A 19,667-nucleotide genomic window follows, 5' to 3' on the forward strand; every position below is an offset into this window, starting at 1 on the left:
TCTCCACCTTTAAATTTTTTAAATTTATTTTATGTGTGTGTTCTGCCTGCATATGTGTCTGTTCACTACATGTGTGTCATATGGATGTTGGGGATGGAATCCTGTTCCTCAACAAGAGCAGCAGATGCTCTTAACTGCCTAGCCATCTCTACAGACTCCACCTTAATTTTTGAGATTGGGTTGCTCAGTGGATCTGAAACTCATTGCCTATGACTAGGCGGGCCCAAGAGCAAGTTCCTGGATTCTGCTGTCTCTGTGTACCATTCCTGTCTTTGACACGAGTTCTGGGGATCCAGACTCAGGTCCTCATGCATGCACAGCAAGTACTATCCACCGAGCCATCTTGCCTGCCCTCTGTGCTTACTTTTGAAAAGCCACCTGGGTCCTTCACGGTACTCTGCTATGGTTGTCCTAAAATGCTGCAAGGGTGAGTGAAGATTCCTGAACCTACCTGGCCGCTCAGCTCTGCTCTTGGTGTCCCTGCACTTAACAAGGTCTCTCCCAGACTGGCAAGATGGCTCAGTGAGTAAAGGCACCTGCTGCCAAGCCTGAGGACCTGAGTTTGACTCCTTGGATTCAAACGGCAGAAGGAGACAACCCACTCCTGCAACTTATTCTCTGACCTTTACACATGTGCTGAGGCATGCACATGCATGACAGTGCCTTGTGTCCTAGATTAAAGTCCTGTCCTCCCCCGACCCCAAAGACAAGCTGCAGATGGAGCAATGGCATCTCAGGGAGCCGGGCCACTATGCCTCCAAGTCACCTGTCACCAGGCCCTGCTCACAAACAGGCTTGTGTCCTCTTGACTAGACCTACATTCCATTGTTTGCCAAAGGCAGAAGATTGTGACTCCGGGGGTCAGTTATACTTACCAGTGACCTCTTCAGCAGCAGGCACAGGACTAGGCCCCTGCTATGTAGATAACATAGACTATCCAGTCGGCAGCAACCTTGGGCCTCATCTTTCAGTTGTATGGGGTCTCTGCAGATTTCTCTCAGATCTTCCAGGAAGGAGAGCATCGTCCCGGTGCCAGGAGAGGGGAACTCAAGTAGGGGGTCTACAAGCTTCCAAGCCCACAGCAGTAAGTTGGAGTGTGTTGTGAGGGGATTCTGTTGACCATACCATACACTGCGTTATTCTTGGACCACCACAGAGAGTGCAGGCACTGTGACAGCTATGGGTACAACCTGGCATCGTGATCTAGGACATCATTGCAGGTGCTTAAGGTGGAAGCTATTGGCCCCCTCTGGGGTACAGTGGCTGAGTAGGACAGCTGCCGGACATGACAACCCAGACTGCTTAGATCTGGATGCTATCTCTAGGACAGGCCTTCATCAACTGCCACCTCTCAGGCACATTTTGGGATGATGTTTCAAGCCCCACTCTGTACAGTGGCTGTGTGGCCTAAGTCAGTTGTTGTAGTTTCCTGGGCCAGTCTTGGAGAGCCCAGGCCCAGTGGTGAGCAGCCTTCCCTGTGGAAACAGCCTAACAACTTTGCTGTTGACTGATTTTATGACCATCGTAGACATCAGCCCCTGCAGGCTCCCCCCACTTCTCTTAAAACCCACCTCTATTCCGCAGCCTCCACACCAGCTCTCTACTTTCTACCACTTATCCCTTGACCACCGCCCACACTGGATTCCATGGTTCCATGAGTACCCCCAACCACCATCACACAGCATCACAGGCACCCACCCTGAGGAACACTTGGGATATCATTTCACTGGCACCTTCAGCTGTCCCCCTCCTTAACCAACATGGTGTGATTGAGCCTCTCAGGACCTCCAAAATCTCACCTCCATTTCACCTAGTCTCACTCACTTTCCCCAGGTGTCAGCTGGGAAGTGTACAGTCAGCTAATGGCATCCAGAGGAGGAAGTAGTGGCCTCCAGGCCCTTGAAACTCACCATAGTCCTCCCCACTGAGAGTGAAGTTCTTTGGCATCTGTGAGAGAAATGCACAAAGACACCAAAGTCTTGGGTGCTAAAGTTCCCTCTAGACCTTGGCCCAGGACTGGAGGCAACCTGCCCACACCTTCCCAGAGACCTTGACCCATCTCTACACCCAGGATGTGTGACCCAGCAAAAGTGCTGTGTGCACAGCTACACACTGAAAGGACTCCAGCCCATTTGAGCACGTGGCTCTGCCAGGCCTTGTCTGTCTCCTGATTCCCTCTGTAGGAAGGCCTTGTCCTTCTCTGGATTCTGTCTTGCTAAAAATCATTAGATTACATTCCTGAAGCTTGCCCCCAAGGTCCATTCCCTTATTTGGCCATATCCTCTTCCTAAGGCTGACTACCATGATCCAGAGATCAAAAGTCCCCTTTGGCTCACCTAATTAACATACCCAATTAAAATTAAGTACCTCATTCCAAGGCAAGATTTCCCATTTTACCTTTAAAAATCATTGTTGTGCCCAGGTCTCAAGACCCCCAAGCAAGACCACCACAGAGTCAATAACCCCTGCAAGCACACAGAGGTTTTTTAGTAACAAAGCAAGCCCTGGGCTTGGTCCCATTTCCAAACACTCAGCATAGCAGGTGCAGGAGGACAACCCAGCGCCCACTTGAAGGGGTTTATATAGGAAAGGTTTACATCCAGAGAGGCACATATCTTGGGATTGGTTGAGGGGGATAGGGGTAGGTAGTTCTTTGTAGTTACTGGCTGAACTACAAGCATGAGGTTACTGATGGCTAACAGGATTCAGGGTATCTACAGAGACATAAATTTTTTATTCCCTATGTCCTGCTTTTGCTGAACCCAGGATATACATTAAAATTTATTGTTCCAGTACTATTTTCCCATAAGTTCAATTTCTGGTCAGTTGAGTCCATTACTCCCCATATCCTGTTTTACCAAGTCCACGATATATAGATTTATTGTTTCAGCCTTATCTTCCCATGAGTTCAACTTCTGGTCAGTTCTAAAACTGCTGGTCAGCAAATACCTTTAGAGGAGGCAGGGGAGCATCTCTCTAGATGGCTACTGATTTTTCCCTTTCACTACCATTTTCCAATGGGCCACTTTTATCTCCCCTCTATCCAGAGGCATTCCTTTGTCGCTCTGGGACAAATATCCCTGTCCCTTTCTCTGGTCCCATTCCCCTTCTCTCTTGTCTTCTATCCCTTGTGTTTGTTCCTTATTCTCTCTCTTCTGTCCCTCTGGGACAAAGAAATCTCCTTTGTACTGAGAACTTGGTCTTGGAGGTCCTGGCCAGATACTTTTTCTTTCATACAATGTGACTTTTTTTGAGACAAAGTCTCCCCATGTATCCCTGGCTGTCCTGGAACTCACTATGTAGACAACCAGGCTGGCACTAAGTTCAGAGAGATCCACCTGCCTCTGCCTCTGGAGCACTGGGATTAAAGGAGTGTGCTCTCAAGCCTGGCCTGATATGCTGTATATGTTAGGAAATTGTAACAAGAAAGACTGCATGTTTGATTCAATTACAGTTTATTTTTCAATCCTTGGAATTAAATATGAGTCCTTGCAACATGCTAGGCAAGCCTACCTGAGGTATACTCCAGCCCCTCACTTTTTCAGGGCTTCTACCTTTGATTACTCTTTTTACATTCATTTATATATGCATTTATTCAGTGTGTGTATGAGTGTATGAGAGAGAGAGAGAGAGAAACAGGACAAGTATGAAGGTTTGGGAACACCTTGCAGGAGTCAGTTCTACCTTTCACCATATGCATGTGAATTCCAGGGATGAAACTCAGGTTATCAGGTATGGCAGCCAACACTGTTACCCACTGAGCAGGCTTGCTGGCCCTGCATGACATAGTGTCTTCAGAATTTCTCTGATGATACCTTGACACTTCACACTGTGTGAATCCCAGTAATGTCACTGTCCACATCCTCCTGACCTCTCCACACAGTAGCCTCTCCTAACACATGTGTGGACATGGCAATGCCTTTGGCTTGTGTCCCTGTGGTCCCTCACTGACACTTCAGGGCTGCACACATCTGTCCTGCCAACCAGAGGCAGGATTCCCCAGAGAGCTTGAAGCCACAGGATCATACTGAGGTGGACTTTCAGTTGAGCTTTGTGTGTTGAGAGTGATTTTGTAAGGACAATAAAGGTGGAAACTTGGGATTGTTACTATATTGGCTACACTAAGCAAGCAAGCTCTCCTCTGGGGGATCTGGGAGCTGATGGACAGGAACCAATGACCTTTTTTGTTTTCTGTTTCCTCAAACATTTGCCTCCTAACAGGAGGCTCTTATGTCTGAGGCCCCAGGGGAAGTGATTGTAGGGAGAAGGACTGGCAGTCACTGGCTACTTCAATCTCAATGCTCAGAAGCTCCCAAGTGGAAAGTGTGGAAAAAGAAAGTGCAAAAATTATTCCTAATACTGCCTCACCCGAACTTCCTTCATCTACATGAACAAGGCTAGAGGAAATACAAATGGCCTGGAAAGGCAGATGGGAAATGTGGCAGGACAGGCTGCCTGGAGACACTCAGGGGTCAGGCCTGAATTGTGTTTAGTCCTATCCTGGGAGGAGGCTGTGGTCCCTGAGGGCATCTGGACTGAAGTACCACTGGCTGCAGGTGGGGGTGCCTGGGGCCTCTTCCCAGACTTAATGGTTTTTCAAAGCTGCTTCTTTACTAGCCTGGAAGAAAGTTCCAGCACCTAGCTGACATCTGTGGACAAATGAGAAGGGGAAATGCTTTTGCCTTTGGACAAGAACTCTAAAAGAGACCTTAGAAAAACAAATTTAAAGAAATTATTTTGTTATGTGCAGTTTACCTGTGGAGGTCAAAGATAATTTACCGGGGTCGGTTCTCTCCTTACATGTAGGCCCTGTGGACTGAACTCAGGTCATCAGGCTTTACTTGATGAGCAATCTCATGATCCTAATGGTGTCTCACTGGTCAGGCAAAAGTGTAGGCGCTGGTACAGGCCAGAGGTGGTGGATCCTCTGGAGCCAGAATTGCAGCTGTTGGGCTGCCAGATGTTTGTACTGGGAGCAGAGCTCAGGTCCTCGGTAAGAGCAGCCTGTGCTTTTCACTGTTGAGCCAGCTCGCTCGCCCCAATAAATCTCCTTGTAGAATATAAGTTACTGCCAAGCATTGTGGCATGCCCCTTTAGTCCAGCACTCAGGAGGCAGAGGCAGAGGCAGGGGGATCTCTATGAGTTGGAGGCCAGCTTGCCTGGTCCACAAAGCAAGTTCCGGGACAGCTGGGTTGTTACACAGAGAAACTAAGAAACTTCATTTTCTACAAAGTCAGGTGGAATGATGAGAGCAGCCCCTCCAGGCTCCTGGAGCTATGAAGTTAGTAGCTCCTGTGCTCCTAACAAGAAGGAGGAAGTACCACTTCTAGTAGAATCTAGAAGAGGGTGTTCTTTGTTTGCAGCTCACAAAGGAAAGCTCAGAGCTCCTGGCAAGGGGTGGTGTGAGTGGGCGTGGCCTCATAAATCCCTCAAACCTGGGCGGGCTTCTAATCCCTCTAAGAGCAAGCTAAATGTTTGAGTCGCCAGCCGGGAAGAGGGGTATGGTTACCACAGCGCCCCTCCTCTCCCAGCTCTATGGATTTCACAGAAGGGAATGCACTCCCTTTCAGGGGGCATCTGCACAGGACCCTCAGATGGGGCGTGCCCTTAAATGCCCCGCCTCTCCGTCGCGCTAGCGTCCTGCCCATCATCCCTTGAAAACCCAGAAGTAAGGTGCCACTGTTGAGGTGCATCCTGGAGGAGCCTCACGGAGCTGGTGTCCGGAAGTGGAGCGTGGCCAAGACTGCAGAGAAGGGAGTCGGACGTCTAGGTGAGCCAGTCGGGGATGCGCACGATGTTGGTGCTGGGGACCCGTGATGCCAGTGCGGGACGCGGCCTGGGAAACGCTGGGACACCGTTCAGGGCGGGAAGAGGAGTGGGTGTGTGGGTGGGAGAAGCTGGTGAGCTTGCTGAGCTGGAAGGCAGCTGCGGAGAGGACTTGGCTGAGGTGAACTGGAGTAGTGGGTCTCAGGAAACCAGGAAGGCCAGGGAGGCAGAGTCCAGAGCCAAAACCAGGGAAAGAGGAACCTACACACTTCCGAGCCCCGATATGTTGGAGAGGCCTGCTGGGCACTCAGAGACCAGGAGGAGTTCTGTGGGAACTCTCACTTGGGAGTGGAACTGGGTAAGCTGGGCCTGGAGAACCACACAGCAGCTCATACAGAGGAGAGTAGAGGAGGAGGAAAGAGCTCTAGCGGCCCCGGAGATGATGGGGAGACTCTGGAGACTCCCCACCTCTTTCCTCCTTTGTTTTTTGTTGTTGTGGTTGTTTGTTTGTTTTGTTTTTTGAGAAAGGGTTTCTCTGTGTAGTTTTGGTGCCTTTCCTGGATCTCACTCTGCTGACCAGGCTGGCCTCGAACTCACAGAGATCCGCCTGGCTCTGCCTCCCAAGGGCTGGAATTAAAGGTGCACACAACCACTGCCAGGCTCCTCCTTTGGTTTTATGCAGCCCCTACTTTGACTTGTATCTGTCTCCTGCCCTGCAATTCTGGGGATGGAACTTAGATCCTTGTGCATGCATGCTTGGTAAGTGTTCCACTGTGGAGCTACATCCGCAGACAGGTATCCAGCATGATTCCTCAAGAAGTGCAAAGCTCTGACTTTGACCTTCTTGTTGGGCAAAACCCTCGCTCCAGTCCAGCTGGTGACTGTGTGGGTCAGGTGGGGACTCAGGACTCCTGGCTTGACTCCCTTCCTGACAGGAGACCATGAACTGTGGGTCCCCTTCCCTCATCTCTGAAGTGGCCTGTGCAGGTTGGGTTCAAACTCTAATCCAGCAAGAGCCCGTTGTGCCAAGTGCTTGGCTGCCTCCCGAGAGCAGAGTCGAGATCTCCTTGTGCCTCGGAGGGACAACCACTGTCCTGTTACATGGAAAGGATGACATTCCCATTAGGCAGGACCTCACAGTGACAGATGGCGTGGGTTATAGCTGGGGCAGAATTGGTGACACTGGGAGGAAGTCTTGGGGTGTGGGGAGTCCATTATGTTTCCTCCGAAGAGGTGGCTGACACCAGCTAAACATGGAAAGCCATGTCAGTGATGGACACATGGTGACAGAAGACACCACATCGCTATGCTCTTTGGGGCACCTGCTGTGGCCCCTGCTTTTGTTTATCTCAGCTGACTTTTCCAGTCAACCACCAGGAGAGGGTCCTTGTTCCTATTTTCCCAAAATGGACTCAGGCAGGTGCTGAATTTGGAGATGGACCTAGGCTTTCTAGAACCAGGAAATGTGGCTAGGATGCTCTGGATCTTAGCACATGCAATGCCCAGGCTTCCCCAGCCCCCAAAGGATCAAAAAGACAACAAGTCCCTGTCTAGAACCCCACCCTCTACAATAGCTCTTAATCCTAATTTGGATGGCAAACTGTGCTGATGTCTAGTGTTGGGTCTTTCTTTGCCCCCAGGGCCACCATGTGCACTATGTGATGCTGTAGTGTCCCCAGCTTGCATCATCATGAGTGTGGTGACCAAAGATGATGACAGGTGGTATCATGTGCAGTGGGCCACATGGAATGGACCCAAGATGAGAGTAGATGGTGTGTGAGACAATCTGGCTGCAGTCCCTGCTGACCTCAGTGTGGGGGGCATCTGCAGGAGCCAGGGGAGAGGTGGGGAGACTCTGGTTGCTAGATACTGCTGGCTGCTGGGTGGTAGAAGGGATCACCCATGAGGGACCAGGGCGTGTGGGCCAGCTGAGGCAGCCTGAGGGACAGAGCAGGACGATTGTCCTTCTAGCTCTTGTATCACCACTAACCTGGGTTTCTGGAGACTTCTGTCCCCATCTGGAAATAAACTGTCACTTTTCTTTCAGGGTTAGCTGTACCAGACTCTCTCATCAGAGGTTGCCTACTTGCAATGCCTCCGATAAATTGCATTATTTCCTCCACATTCCTAGTTCCACAAGGTACCTATCCTTTCTCACATGCATACTGTTGCAGTTATGTGTGTGTGTGGGGGGGATGGGCATGTGTACATGCCACACACATACCCACCACGTTCATCTCCATGGCAGTCCGTTCTCTGCCTGTTCCTTTTGACCCCTCCCTCACCAATGACCATGATATTGCTGCTTCCCCTTAGTTGGGGAAGGTTGTCACCCTGGGGCTCATGCAAATGATAGTCCTCTCTCAAATGAGCTCCCCTATGTCCCACCTGCCAGGCCTTTGTCTCTTTGAGGTCGCCAAACCACCTGTGCCAGGCTGTTGCTGCCGGGGCCACCATGCGGCCATGCCCCAGGCATGGCCTCTTCATAGAACAAGACAGGCTCTTCTCTTCTGCCTGTGTGGTCCTTCAGTTCCTCCTGACAGTGCCTACAGATCAGAAGGTTGCCTATGACCAGCATGGAGTGCAAATACTCCAGAACTAAGAACTTTGCTCCTCTAAGTGTGCTCCTGTGCCCTCCCTGAACCTAGACTCCATGAGTGCTGGATGGACTGAGTCTTTCAGATGTTGAAGTCTAAATTCAATAAAGTAGAGCCTGATTTGGAGTAGGATCTTGTAGAGATCAGAAGTTGAAGCCACACTGGAGATTGTTGATCTCTACACGAACAGCAAGGTGTGGATAAAAGAATTTTCCAAAGACCTGGATAGGATACCAGGGAAATCAAGGCTTTGAAGATCATAAGTAGTACAAACAGACACTTCTCATTTTTCTTACTAATGCACCCTCTGATGGCTATCCTTGGTTGTTAACTTGAATACATCAGGAATTAACTACTACAAAAAATGTCTGTGAGAGATATTTTTCTTAATTTATTTGAAGTGGGAAGACACAATTCTAATAGGGGAACAGGAATGCTGGTCTCCCTGTCTCCCCACAGAGTGACCACACAGAATTTAGTCACACTACATCAGTCACACTAAAGGGCATCTGTAACTTCAGCCAGAACTCTCCGTGTGAGCCGGAAGCTCCTTTGGCCATCTCACTCTTCTGTTGGCACTGGTTCCTAGCCTGTGCCAACTTCTTCCTCGGGCAAACACTGCCTGGCCCACTGCTCTTTCCATCCTAGACTGAACACAGTCTATATTAATTTTCTTTTAAGAGGCGGTAACCAGAAGTCTGTTCCAGCACCTTTGCTGGCCTTTTCTTTGGAGCATCATTTCCCTTCTGTGCCTTTTCCTGTAGGGCACACATGGAGACAGGCTCTGAAGCGGGTGAACCCCGGACACAAACCATGGGCTGGCCAGACACCCAGATGACACCAAAGACTTTTCCAAGCAAGCCTCCATGGACATCACCCTGGGTGAGCCTCTGATCAAAGAGATTACTAATGCTTCCAAGGCTACCTGGTAATTGCTCCCTTGTCTGTTTCTTGTGCTCAGGAATGCTTGTGATTTGTTAACAGAGCAGTGTCTGGTGACCATGGGGAAGTGTGCTGTGTTGATCAGTGTTGGGATTTTTAGAAAGTCTCTAAATTCAAAACTGGATGTACTTGAAATGGAATCTGTGGCCTTTCCTTTTAAACCAGTTTCATGAAAGAGAAAATATTAAATGAGCTAGCAATATTGAACATCAACTCAGTAGACATTTCATCCCTTGGATGTGATTACTCCATGCCTAAATAGCCCCGATGCTTGATGTTTTTCCTGCTGGGTTTGTGGCTATTCTCTGTAAACCTCTATTGATTAGGTCAGGTTTTCAAGAGACCTGAGAGTAGAGGAACTGGAGATACATCACATGGTTTTAGAGATGAAAAAATCATGTTGCCTGTTGTCTAAATCTTGTGAAGCGTAAAACATCAAATGAAAAACAGCTGCTCCTGATTGTAGATGAGCAATTGTGGACAACCAGGGGTTTGGAGGTGTGCCTGCCTCCTCCCGGGAGGTTAGATCAGTCCCAAGTGACTTTGTTAAGGGTATGCTGTCCCCTGTGAAGATGAAAGATGCTAGTGTTGGTCAGAGGAGCAAGGGTATTGCGAGAGAGAAGCAGGAGGAGGAGAAATGCACAAGGAGTCAGTTCCCCGGAGAGAAAATGTCAACAACTGCTTCTCGGGTCCAGAGAGGAAGAGGTAGAACTCCCTCTGTCGGGAAAATTTGTTTTCAGTTTTCTCTTGGTCAGAATGGGTTCTCTTGAAGTTAGTGAGCCTCAGTGAGAGGTCTGTGAAGTTCTTCGTTGCAGTGACTTCTAGTTAAATACTCATGCCTGCAAGTAGCACTTAGATTTAAGGAAGCATTGGTCTGTATACAGTCCTGCACGCTTCCTTGTATACTGACCTTTTCTCCTTCTTGCTGCCCCCCAGGTTTCCCAGCTCAGTTGGACAAGGTTGATAATACAGATTAAGGCAGTGTTGGGAAAGGCAGAATTGAGAAGAGCCTCTTAGGGGAGGTAAGGGACTCTTTTTGATGACAGGAAAATGAATTTCCTCTCATGGGGTTGAGGCAGGGGCATAGCAGCTGCTGTGGATTTATTCCACAGCAGACGGCCTGTGCCGTGTTGGAGAGTGTGCCTTTGCAGGTCCGGGACGGTTGAGGGGACACAAGAGGAGGATAAAGCTCTCTTCTGCCATGCAGATTTCAGAGCATATTGTGGACGTGTTTCTTCCCAGTGACTGGTTTGTTCTTATCAGCTGTCCCTGGAATCGATCTGACTTCTGAGATGTAGGGGAGTCAGACAATCAATGTGTGGAGGATGTGACCCTGTATGTCCTAAGATGGGGGACAAACCAGGCTTTTTAAACTCGGCAGCTAAAGCAGTGGAGTAGTTTTGGCTAGTCTTTGCATTTCTCTGACTTGTTGTTTGTGCATGCTGGGGGTTAAACCTAGGCTGTGTGATTGTTAGATAAGTACTCTCCCACTAAGCTGTTCCCAGGCCTCCACAGGAATTCTGTAAACATAATCTCAACTAAACCACCCGGAGTCTGTGTCTCTGCAGGTGTGGTGGTTTGAGAATGGTCCCCACAGGTCATCTGACTCAATGCTTGGTCCCTAGTTGTGCAGCTGTTTGGGAAGGTGTGACCTTTGGGAGAAGGTGTGTCATTGGGAGCAGGCTTGGAGGTTTCAAAAGCCCTTGTCCTTCTCAGTGGGTTCTCTGTGCCTTCTGCTGTGAACCAAGTTGATACAAGCTTTCAGTTGCTGCTCCAGCACATGCCTCCCTGCAGCCGTGCTCCCCACCATGGTTGTCATGGATCCATGAGCCCAGATTGAAATGGTTTATTTTATAAGTAGTGTTGGTGCCAGTGTCTTATCACAGGAATAGAAATGAAACTAAGGCAGCAGGTAAAGCACCTTCCACCAAGCTTGATGTCCTGAGTCAGATTCCTAAAACTCAGAGGTGGAAGGAGAGAATCAAATTCCACCTGTTGTCCTCAGACCGCCACACATGACATCCATGCACCTATATATATATATACATGTATATATATATATATATAAACACATACATTCAATAAATAAATTTAAACTAGAAATATAAAAAAGTCTTATGGCCTTTAGGGAATTAGAATGTTGAAAATTAACATTTAAATAATTAATCTTTTAACCTTAGAACAAAGCATATGACATATGATTCATTTGGATTTCTCACTAATACCTGTAGGTTTCAGAATATGGTTCTTTATCTGCTTAACACATTTATCAGTACTAAGGATATATGATTAAATACAGTTTTAAATTCTGTTTTTACATTTTTACGTTTAAATGATGTATGTTGTGTGTATCGTGTGGCCCAATATAACATCTCCATGCGTGTGTCCAACATGGATGAAGAAAATGGAATGATCAAATGGGAGTGGTTGTCATATCTATCACCTCATATATTTACCATTGTGAGGACTTTTAGAAACTCAAGGTTTGGTAAATATCCCTGAGGCTCTGGACTCAGAGACAGCACCAAAAAATAAAGTAGACCGTGTGTGACAGTGGCAGCCCTGAAGGAGAGAATATCTGCAAGCTTGTGTTCCCCTGGCCTGGGTTGTTGTATTTATTTGCATATGCCATTACACTGTATCTGCCATACAGGTTTTATTTCTATTTGTTGGTTGTATGCACATGTGGGTGCATGTTTTTGTAGGTTCCTCTGCATGTGTATGTAGACCAGAGGTCAAATTTGGGTGCTGCTCATCATGAACCACTGACCTTTGTTTTTTAAATGCTTTTATTAGCATATACTAATTATGCATACCACGGATCATTATAACCTTATCTTATGTGTTTATGGCTGTGCCGAGCATTCTAAACTAATAATAAGTCTCTGGGTCATGATTTGGGAGGTGGATATTGGCCCAAAAGAAAAAGACTGTTCAGGAAAGTCTTACCAGGAAACTGGGATTCTTGGATGAATCAAATGCAGGATGGAAAAATGTAACTGAAAGCTTTTTATTTACAGCTCTTGGTGTAATTCTATTGTTTTCTTTTTGCCAAGCTGGTAATATCAATGGAAGAGCTGCAGCAACAGAGAAATATTTCTGCCACTGCTGATGAGTTTAATGCTGTGTCTTCCAGGTGAGGAAATGGAAAGGGAGTAGGATTCTTGATGTAATTCCTTAAGCTTAGTTGATTATTTTGTCTAATAATGCCTGTGTGATCTGTTTTCCTTATCAAGTCCTAGAGATGTACAGCAAACTGAGGGCCCAGAAGAAAAGGAAAAGGTAAGACTTCTTAATTGAACAGTTTTTGCTATCTAAAATGTCTTTAATTTACAATACTTAGAAAGATTTATTTATTTATTTATGTGTATGTGTGTGTCTGTCTGTGTGTTTGCTATGTGTGGGTGGGGGATGGGGGTGGTGCCCACAGAGGCCAGTAGAAGATATTGAATCCCCTGGAGCTGGAGTTAAAGGCATTTGTGTGTTGTCTGATGTGGGTGCTGGGGTCTGCACTTGGGTCCCTTATTCTGGGCAGCTACAGCTCTGCTTTATATGTTTGCATATTGTGAATATCTCACAGAAATGGGGCCACACATTTGTGGCCTTTTGTTGCCTTCTCCCTCTTACAGGGTTTTCAGGGCCCAACCATCCTTTGGTGTGAACCAGAACTTCATTTCATTTTATGGGGGCACTCGTCCACTGTGTGGATGGACTCCATTTTATTTTTTCATCATTTGATGAACATTTGGGTTATTTTTACTGTTTCATTATGATGACTAAGGCTATAGACATTTGTAAACTAGCTTCTATTGGGAATATATCTCTGATAGAATTGCTGGGTCACGCTATAGTTCTGTGTTCTACTCTTTTGGAAAGTGGTTGGCTACTTCTTAAAGCAACTACATCTTTTTATCTAGATAACATCATATTAATAGTTGGTGGTCATTATTATTTAAAATATTTTTAGATTTATTTATTTTATTATTTTATGCACATGAGTGTTTTGCCTGCATATGTGTTTATGCCTGTTGCTCATGAAGGTCAGAAGAGAGCTTTGGATTCCCTGTGACTGGAGCTAAACACAGTCTTGATCTAACGTGGTTCTATGTGTCAAACCTGGTTCCTGTAGAAGAGCAACATGTGCTCTTAAATGCTGAACCAGCTTTCTAGCCCCAGTGTGTAGTCTTGTCTGTGTCTTCTAGTTATAGGCATCCCAGTGGAAAATGTTATCTTGTTCATCTGCTGATTCAAAAAAATTGGTGGAGGGAGCTTGGAGATATGGTTCAGTGGGTAGAGTGCGTATTAGGGAATTGTTGGGGATGGGGTCTGACTGTGAAGCTGGGGGAGGGCTCAATGTGCCTCAAGGGACCAGGCCCGGCCACCACAGTAGTCTGGAGGTGGAGCCTAGTGGTCAGAGGTCTCAGGGGTAGGGCCTCCAAGGGGAGTCTCTATGCAGCAGAGAAAGCCACCCCTGCAGCAGAGTGAGTAACCAACAATGGGAACCTGGGTCTGGGACAGCTGACAATCACCCACTGTTCAATTAATGGGTAAGGAGAAGTGGGAGAGTTGGGAGTTGAGCAGGAGAGCCTGTGAGGTGATGGTCATCCTGGAGAATCCTGGACATGGGAAGAACAGGTAGGACATGAGGATGACAGGGGGGTGCCGATTACAGAAATCAACTGAAAAACCCCAGACTCAGGGCACTACCATCTCGGGTGGGCGCCCCAGAAACCCAGACTCCAGACCAGCTGATGCAATCAGCAAGAGACTTTATTTGATCATTTGCACAAATGGGCCCTCTGCACTATTCAGTGAGAGGAGCCCCGAACAGTAATTGCAGGCATCTTTTAAAGGCAAAACCCACAAAATTAGCATAGCATTGGGGCAATACATAATTGGCTAGTTTAAAGATCAGCACCGGGGAGGGGGAGTACAGCTATGGGGACATTCCATGGGGGCTGCTTTTCTTCCTAGCATGGCCACAGGATGTTCTGCTAGACCCAGATAATGTCACAAGATTATTCTCCTGAGGCTACAGGATGCCACAAGAAATATCACAAGAATATTTGTGCTGATCCTAATGGTTTGGGGGCCTGGGACTGGTACTCATTCCTCTTTCTCACGTTTAACTCTTTCACAACAACTACCTAAAGACCTGGCCCTGGTTTTCCTTCCTGTGGGAAATGGTTGGTGCTGGGCATGGAGGCCACAAGCTCCTGAGTGTGTCTGTGGATTGTGCCAGCCACACAGTGGGCCTGCAGTAACACACCACGCCCTTAAGGATAGGAGAGGTGTCTAAATGAACTCAATTGCTACTTTTATCACCCTTAATCATAAGTTAACTGTGGCCCCTTGTGATGGTGGCTGGCCAGGGCTGGGCTGCGTGATTCTCACTTGCTTACTTCACTTCAGGTGCACTTTCCATGGACAATCTTGCCATGGACACTCACTGACCAGAGCTCTGTGTCCTTTTCCATATGCTCTCCTGGCCAGTCTCCACATTGTGTTTTTGTGACCTTGCGCCAGAACGAAAAAGATCCATAAAAAAGGAAGGACTTGACCGTTCCTAGGTATGGTGGAGGAGAGAGTTTATTGGAGCTAAAAATGAAGAGCATAGCCAGGGGCAGGTACATATGAGAGAGTCCAGGGTGGACTGACCCTCATCCTGGCCATGTGAGGAGGGAGAGGTGGGGAGAGAGAGGAAGAGCAGGGAACCAGATGCAGAGCCAGAAGGCCTAAAAGAGGAGTAAGTAAATGAGGGGACTATATAGGGAAGGTCATCTGGGGGAATGTCCGTCCAGTTCCTGGGCTAGAGAAGTTTAGAGTATGCAGGAGGGTATGACAACCATACCCTGTAACAGCTAGGGACTGAAGGAGGCAGGGAGAATCTGATGGTAGCATCTGCTTGGATATGTCAAATGGGCACCTCAGCCATTTGTCCGGGGTTTGAGACTGAACTTCACTATTTTTATTGTTTGTAGGTCTAATTGAAGACAGATTCAACACACAAGAGGAAGTAGAAAAGAAGATGATGCAGCTTGCCCCCACCATACCCCAGGATATCAGAGAATAGGAAAGCCATCATGAATGTCTGAAACTTACTGAAGCCCATGAGAGAAGGCCCTAGTTTGGGGTATCTGGACTGAGCTAGCTGGCTATTTTGGTTCTAGGGGGTTGCACCATTTGAGTCTCAGGAGAAGAATACATGAAGTTGTTTGTGTGATTAACCTTTCCCTTTGGGAGGAGGTGTTCATGGTTCTCTCTGTAACTAGGATTATGGTCAGGGGCAGTGAGTGTGGGGTGATGAGGCATCCTGCTCAGATCTTTTTGCTATGGCTGTAATTCTACTGATGCTTCGGACTATCACTTTTAGCATCTGACTCAGACACCTCTCTGAACTTCTCTGCCTCATCTCTGTTTACAGGATTCTCTTTGTGGTGCCAGCTCAAAGGCAGTTTGCAATAGGTTTCATTGATTTCCTGGGAAGCGTTTGACTGCACACCCAGCAATTGGTCATAGCTGTTCTTAGGTAGAAGGGACTGGGTAGATTGACCCAGTAGGCCTGCAATAACCCACCCACCCCTAAGGATGGGAGAGGTGTCTACAAGAACTCAATTGTCACACTTATCATCCTTCTGATTTCTGTGTTAACTGTTCCTCTTGTGATGAGGGCTGGCTCAGGGCCAGTCTGGTGGCTCTCACTTACTCACTTCAGGTGCTCCTTGCCATGGTGGTCTGACCAGAGCTCTGTGTCCTCTTCCTCCTTAAGCTCTCCTGGCCAGTCTCTACAATGTGTGTGACCTTGTGTTGATGTCACAAAGGGCCCTTTCAGAGTCAGAGGCTGAAAGGAGATAGGGGAAAGGGAGTGCAGCATTTTCCCAGAGTCCTCTGGGGTGTCCTCGTGTGCACTGAACTGGTAGGACAGATGGGCTGGGTCAGCAGCTGGCAGGGGGCTCCATCTCCATGGAGCAACCCTACCATGGTCATCTCATTCTGTCCTCCAGGAGCTGAGTTACCTTACCCATTTTCCCCATTGGCCTCAGGTTCCCACCTTCAAGAACCCAATCTAAGTTGGAGCAGGCAGGAATAGGAGGATGACGACATGCTTACTGAATGCCAAGGACCATCCACTGTATTTCATAGGCAGCCTTTAGTCCTGGAGGAATGTACTTTCCCAGGCCTCAGTGGCTCACAATACTCTTATTATTTAAATGACAGAAGTGTTAAGTGCTTGAAACATATCAAAGTATCAGGATGTTTGTAAAGTAAAATGGCCCTTCCCAGAAAAGATGCAGAGTCACATTTCCCAGTGAAACACTGTTCTGCCTGGCGTGTTGTTCTACTTTTGTGTGTATGTGTGATGCTGAGAGTGTTATGTGACAAAACTTTTCATGGGGAGACACCACACACATTTACTTACCCCAGATAGGGAGTCCATGACAGACCGAAGTACAGATACCACCGAAGTCCAACCTTGAGAACCAGTGAGTTTTATTGGGTTATTACAGGAATGTGGGTGAGAGGTCACTCACAGGAGCAGAAATGACTCAAAGACCGCTGCGTCACCCAAGCCCACCCCAGCATGGTGACAGCTCACAGAGCTGGGAACCTGGAGACACTGCACAGCCTGAAGGCAGCTCAGCAGGTTGGACACTGTCTTTTCTGGGTGCCTCAGTTGGTCTAAACTGAAAGGTTTAAACTTTCCCACTTCAATAACTGAATTTAGGTTTCAGTTCTCTGAAAGAAGCCAACAGATGTCTCTTCCAACAAAGCTCCATTTATCAACAAATGACCTTCAGGGATGAGGGAGAGAGCACAAAGAAGCCTGAGTCAGCCCCACAATGTCTCAAGGACAGTTCCTGCAACCCCTTGAATCTCACCCAAAGTTGTGAGAGAGAAAACCTCAGCCAGTTAAAAGTATGCTAATGTCACTGCTGCTTGCCTAACCAATAATGTTTGAGATGACCTAACCGTGCCTCAAATCCCCTAGCTATGCTTAACCTGCATGCTCCTATCGGATCTCGGCCATGGTGTCCAGGTGAATGCCCAGGTGTATGCTGGTATTGTAATACACACTATTTGAGTCTGGGGTCTTCCTTCAGCGTTTCCTTGGACCTCAACAAAGTCTCTTCCAGGCAGCTGTTGGGGGTTCTGTTTTTTCATTAGCTGGTCTGGTCTCAGCCTCTTCTTCCCAGCTTGGTCCTGCCCCTCACAGGCACTCTCAGCTTTTACTGTTTACTCTGGCAGGAAAGACCTAGTGAATCTGGTCAGTTTGGGGCCTTTCTGGATACATTTAAGGTGTTTACCTTCCTGCTTTAGGAGCTTCCCTGGGGGATGGAATATTTCAGTCTCAGAGGAAACTGTTGTACACCAGAGGGTTGGACTCAGGAGTGGTAGGTAAGCACTCCAGCCTGAGCTACATCTGAAGCCCTACATATATGTTTTTACTTTATAATTGAAATTACATCTTGGCTCAGACATAAAGACATAGAAATGGCACATGTAATTAACAGTGTAGGCACAGTTGTGTATCGCTGGCAGGTCTGGAACTCACTGTGTAAACCAGGTTGGCCTCAAACGCACAGAGATCTGCCTGGCTCTGCCTTCTCAGTGCTGGGTTCAAAGGCATGCGCCGCCACATCAGGCCCTATCATTCTCATTCTAGTTTTGTGTTCTGGATCTTTACATATCTTGTAAACTTGTCTCCCATTCTGCAAACATTTTAAGCATTAATTTCTATCATTAATCTTTCTACTGTTGAAGTTATTTAGCCACAAGTGATGTAAAGCTCATTTCCAGTGCCCAAAAACTGCCCCTACCAGCTGGGTCCAGAACTTCCCAGACAGGTGTGGTGTGCATACCTAGCACTCAGAATATAGAGACAGGAGGATCAGGTTTTCAAAGGCCATGCAGGGCTACATGAGCTCCCATCTAAAATAATACAAATTTTCAAAACATTCCCATCTTCCCCAACAAAAGTTGGTCCCAATCCAGCACTAACCCTCCCCTACGACTGTCGGTGCCCACCATGTTGCTCTGTCTCTATGTGAACTCTTGGTTCTGGAGACTTCAGACTGTGGGTCACCACACTGTCGTGGACTGGCTTATTTTTCTCAGCATGATGCACATACACTATCATGTGTCAGTTCTCCCTTACTTCTTAAAGCTTAGTTACCACCCTTGCTTGGACAGCCCCATCGTATCCTCTGACCCTTTGGTGGACCCAAGTCTTAGCTGTAGTGAAATGCCACTGTGAATGAGGTATGCAGACACATGCCTGAGTCTCTATTTTCCTTCCTTTGGGTGTCTACTCATTTCTTTTGTTGTTTTTTTGTTTTGTTTTTTGAGACAGGGTTTCTCTGTGTAGCTTTGCGCCTTTCCTGGAACTCACTTGATAGTCCAGGCTGGCCTCGAACTCACAGAGATCCACCGGGCTCTGCCTCCCGAGTGCTGGGATTAAAGGCGTGCGCCACCACCTCCCGGCGGGTGTCTACTCTTGATATTCCTCTAAAACACATGTGTTCAAATACCTGTAGTGCCTGGTGGGGGTAGAAAAGGGCATCAGGCATCCTGCAGCTGGAGATACAGGAAGCTGTGAGCAACCATGTGGTGGTGGTGAATATTGAACCTCAGCTCTCTGCAAGGTTAGCAAGTGCTCTTAACCTCTGAGTCATCATAGCTGCTAACCAAGTTTGCCCAGCTCAAGAAGTATCATACCTCATGCCTAGAACGTTACCTTCTCTGAAGAGGTTCCTGTTTGTTCTCACTGATGCTCCCAGCACCTATAACAGTATGTGGCAAGAGTGGATTATTCACACACACACACACACACACACACACACACACACACACACACACACACACGCATACCTACTCCAGAATGCATCCATTATCAAACACAGATGGCCAGTGCGGTGATCCTGTGGGGCCAACGCAGCAGTGCACCCTTGAGGAGGCACAGCAGTCCAACTAAGGTTCATCTTGGTTCCCCTATGGCCCATGTGTCCATTTTGCAGGGAACAATGCCAGGGCCTTATCCTGAGGCAAAAACCCTGGAAATACTACTTCACTACAACCTGACAGACTGTGGCACTTTGGATGAGGTGCTTGTCCTTGCAAAGAGTCTGGCCTTCTACTGTATGTGATGGCCCAGCAGTCTGATTCAAGAGAAAACTTCCAGATCTGGGTTTCTGCTGTGGAGGAGCAAGGATGTTAACAACAAAAGTGCATTCAGGAAACCCAAAGACACCAGAAATGATGATTAGGGTTGAGCGAATCCATTGATCAGGGGAAAATGATCGGTGACTTCAATCAACGAGATTGGGCATCATCCAAGAAGGTGTGAACATACAGTGATGACCA

At 47.6% G+C, this 19,667-nt stretch overlaps 1 long non-coding RNA gene across 5 annotated transcripts; it reads left to right on the top strand.

Moving 5' to 3' along the window:
* The first annotated feature begins 5,485 nt into the window (after nt 1-5,485).
* LOC128116046 (uncharacterized) lies at nt 5,486-18,822 on the top strand. 5 transcript variants are annotated; one of them, XR_008220362.1, is made up of 6 exons: nt 7,574-7,906; nt 9,128-9,291; nt 12,362-12,441; nt 12,542-12,587; nt 15,287-16,950; nt 17,039-18,822. It is a non-coding gene; the product is annotated as an uncharacterized LOC128116046 (long non-coding RNA). The 5 variants fall into 5 exon arrangements; XR_008220359.1 differs by lacking the exon at nt 7,574-7,906 and adding an exon at nt 5,486-5,770 and having other exon boundaries at nt 15,287-18,822; XR_008220358.1 differs by having other exon boundaries at nt 7,566-7,906; nt 15,287-18,822.
* The last annotated feature ends 845 nt before the right edge of the window (nt 18,823-19,667 follow it).

This window comes from Peromyscus californicus, unplaced genomic scaffold (genome assembly GCF_007827085.1).
Source record: "Peromyscus californicus insignis strain IS unplaced genomic scaffold, ASM782708v3 Scaffold_1__1_contigs__length_55948999, whole genome shotgun sequence".
NCBI classification, from domain to species: Eukaryota; Metazoa; Chordata; class Mammalia; order Rodentia; family Cricetidae; genus Peromyscus; species Peromyscus californicus.